The following is a 4,431-nucleotide window of genomic DNA, read 5'->3' as shown; positions in this document are numbered from 1 at the left end:
AGAGTTTACTTTTTAGCTATAATCACTCATCTGTCCTAATCCTAAAAAGTGGTTTATATAGAATAATGGAAAGAGAACTACTCAAGCATGTACAAAAGGTACAGAGAGGACTATTGATTGAGGAACTAAGGTTCCTTTTCTACTCTGTTTCCCAGTGCAATTGTTGTATCCAGTTTTATGCTTTCAAATTTTAATTTCTTTGTTGAAAATGCACAGATTGGTTTTGCTATATTTTATGGATGTTTTGGGAAGGAAAAGAACTTACCTGAAATATCCTGACTTCAGTAATATTTTGATAGAGTACAAGATCTAAGGTCTAAAACTGAAAATACATGATCTAAAAAGCAAAAATTTTGCATGCTTTTTTACCATATAGTACACCAAAAGTCCATCTGAGTCTCTCCAATAAATCTGTAACTTTCTGATCAATAAGAGAGGACCGTTCTATCAAAGGAAGCGTTAAATTACTAGTGCATTTCATTCCCCTCACCCCTGCCCTCATCATTGCTTCCCTAGCTCTCACTTGCCACATACCTTTGAGTTGAAAGGCTCCTTAACCCATGACATCCCACTCATTTGTTCAGTTCTTGCTTACCACATGAAGACTTTGGGGAGTCATCATATCACAAGCCTGTCTTCAAACTTAAATACACAAGTGCTTTGCCTATCTTATTTCCAATCGAATCTACTATGTTCCCCTAATAGGTACAATCACTGTAAAACAAGCTCTCTACCCTCTTTTTTTAAACTGAATCATTAGAGATTTCTTTAGTGCATTGGCACAAAATACAAATTTATTTGGCTGACTGCTTCTGCTCATGTCTCCTCTTTTAAGAAGCAGTAACATCACATACCGTATATATCACACCAGTACCTTTAAATTTATTTTTTTTTACAACCTAGTATGCAAACCGCAGCATTTTTCCTGACCCTGTATGTGAACATAAAAGAATGTGACAGTAAATTAGATATATCAAAATATTAAATAATTCAAGAATTAGCAGCATTTTTAGTTTGTTCTGTAAGGAATTTTACACATTATACATCCATTTACATTTACATTTACATTTTACACATATACGTCCATTGAGATTCAACATCTATTTATGTTTCTGAAATATATATTGCAGGATTTTTAATTCAAATACCTATTAATCTGATAAGTTCTTCGAACCTACAGCTCACAAAAGAAAACCCAAAGCCCTCTTTTCTATGTTTCTACTATGCACTAAACTGCATAATCTTGTCGTTATGTGAAATTAGCAGTGAAGATCCTTGTGCAAAACAAACCCTGACATGTACTGTACATGAGTTACAGTAAGACAGCTACTGAATCACAGAAAAACAGGTCATATATCCCTGGCTACTATACATAGCTAACATGTACAGATAATTCCTCTTGCACAAGGTTGCTTTGTTGACAGCTGTTACACAGTCAGAATTTGTGACTTCCTTATTTAATATAAGAGATTTTCACCTTAATACCTTTAAGAGCTAATCAAGTTACATGAAATAGTAATATTAAATACAACTTAAAGGAGAGCTTCAGAGAGTTACCCACCAGTGAGTGAAATGTGAGATGTACCAGTTTATAATCCATCCACTAGGTAGTCATTCATTTTCCAGTCTTAGCAAATTGTTCTGGAAACGGCAGAATCATAGGATTTCAACCTACACAATGATTCAGTACTCGGAAATAGGATATAGTGATAAAGGAGGCAAACCAGTAACAATACACATTCAAAAGCAACTACTATTTTCTTTACACACCCCAAACAGGGCTTTTCCTATCTTCTGAGCATTTGATTTCCTCAGTGTTCCGTCAAATTTCACTGCAAGAATCAAAATGCAGGTACAAAGCAAGCAGTCAACTCACTTCCTAAGCCAAGGTAGAGCAGTTAACATTGTTCCAAAACCACTAAAGAAAAATGCTGATACCACATCTGATAAAAGTGACAGTGCTCGACCCCTTCCAGAAGTTGGTAACACTGTCATCCTTTATTGAAGATAAAAGCAGGAGCAAAGCACAATACAGAATATTAACATGTCAATTCTTTCAGCTTCAGACAATAAAACATTTTGGTTTAAGGCTTGAGATTTTTGTTTTGTTTTTACATTGTGAATTACAGTTTATCTTGATTTTGTCATCTTTCTGAAGTGTGTTTTTATCACTACCTGGTAAGGCTCCGTTGAAGGCCAGCTTTTTCTGATAATGTGCTGCTGTAGAGTGGCTGTTCAGGAGTTGTTAGGGAAACAGACTTGGTCCTAACAGAAAATAGTTAATTGACTTCATTGCATGTCAGGTAGGCTGTAAAATATATCAAATCATGTTTCACTCAGATTTGTTCGGATGTCGGAAATAAGTGGATCAGGTGTGGTTCTACTGTTGTTTTATTCCCAGCAGGCCTCAAAATGTTGTAAAACTTTATTTTCCCATGCAAACTAGTGACAGTGAAAGATCATTTGACATGGACGCACACACTTATATTTTGATTCTTAAAATATCAGAATATTTTAAAAGCCAAAATTGTGTGCTACCTATCTATAAAATTGTCTAGTTACAAAAAGAGAAAAACTATTTGAAAGATTTGCTAAACCATTTCTGTATTTAAATGTTCATCAAACTGTTAAAAATAAATCTTCATTTCTTTTGAGTGTGAGTACTCTGAGCGTGCCATGTCATCTCTAATGGAAAAGTCAGGTCATTTACTCAGGTATGAGGCACTTGCTACTGAAAAAAACATGATGATTTGTCTCTTTTTATTACGTATTATTCAGATAATACTAAATAATTAAGTTATTTAGAATCTTAGAACTTGTGATATTACCAAAGTAAACAGAGATGGCAATAGAAAAGGATTGGAAATGGTTTTGCTTAATTTTTACTATCCCAAAAGATTTTACAAAGGAAGTTGAAAAGATGCAAATAGTTTTCAAAACTGCTAAAATTTCTTTCAAATAACCATTGAAATTTTATCATGCTATTTCAAGAGCATTATAAGAGACAAGAGATCATATGATTTAATTGCACATCAGAATTAATTCCCAGATCCTTTATAGCCGAGGTTACTTTATAACCTGTAGATGATTTTATGATTTAACTACAGAAATTACCTTGTCATAGAAACATTAAATGAAAAACACAGCTAAGGCAGGATTCAGCCCTGGACTCTGAAACGTCACTTTAGGAGTTTACAGCAGGTATCTGCATGCAAGCCAAAGGTGTGGGGTGGTCTTAGCTCCCTCTGAAGTCAAAGGACATTTTGCCAACAGGGACAATAGCTTCTGGAGCCCCAAGGCAAGTTCCTGCTCCTGAAGCCTCCCCAGCCACCAGCTGCTGCTCTAGGGGGCATGAGTCTCCCCTAAAACTTGTACTAGATCTGCCAGATCTTCTGGATAAAGGTGATGCCCATGGCAACTTAAATGGCACTAGATGGCTACATTTAGGCAAATGAACAAGTCCCAGAACCCCTTGACTCTGGCAAGACTTAGACACACACTCACATGTGAGCATCTCCACTATCAATAGACGCTTCTGTTACCTGTCTGAATCTGGAGCTGAATCATACTACAATCTCACCCAGCACATGTACCATAGCTTTCCTTAGGAGAAATACTCTCCATTAAATAAATGCTAACTACTAAATTTTACATACTAAATACTAAACTGCTTCACAATCTTTGCAATTTTTGTATACCTGATTTGCAATATTTTGTATACCTGATTTTTTTCCTCACTTTCTTTCTACTACTCATAATTGCAACTTCTTAAACCATATGAATTTCCTGAAGTTGAAAAACCTTCAGCCATTATATACTATTAGTATACTGTTCTCACTTTCTTACCACCTTTCCTCTGCAGTCACCTCTTGACAAAGCTGTGCACACCTCACTTTCATACTCTGTCCCCACCAATGAATTTTGTTTCCCACTGTTTCCATCCAGATTATTTTTGTTCTCTAAATTTCTCCCAGGGTCTTTCTAGTAATGTGAAATTCCGAACTGAAACAATATCAACTGCCACCGACAAAGCTGCATAAAGTGTTGTTTGTACCTGGTAACTCTTCCAGGGCATAAAACAAAATGCAGGAATTAGAAGTGACAAAAAGCTGATAGTAACTGATGTGCCAACTGTATTACAACCATCTGTGCTCTGAATCTTTGTCTTTCCGAATTGGTTGGGTCTATAAGAAAGTAATTTTCATTCCTAAGAAGAATAGATGGCCTTAAAAGTAACTTGTATCTACTCTTTGCAGGAAAAACATTAATCTTTATTCTGTTCAGAGATAATTTTCCCAGTTTCCCTCAGCTTTATTTACTTTCAGAAACTGAAATTATCTGGCATGACCAAAAGACTGTATTCAATCATTGCCCCACAATCTACTAAAGTGTCCAAGGTAAAAATTTAAATGCTTGTAAATAATTTAGAAA

Source organism: Pezoporus occidentalis, unplaced genomic scaffold, assembly GCF_034315485.1.
Source record: "Pezoporus occidentalis ecotype Australia unplaced genomic scaffold, CSIRO_AGI_Poc_V1 ctg15, whole genome shotgun sequence".
Lineage (NCBI taxonomy): Eukaryota > Metazoa > Chordata > Aves > Psittaciformes > Psittacidae > Pezoporus > Pezoporus occidentalis.
Note: the sequence above shows the minus strand (reverse complement) of the source record.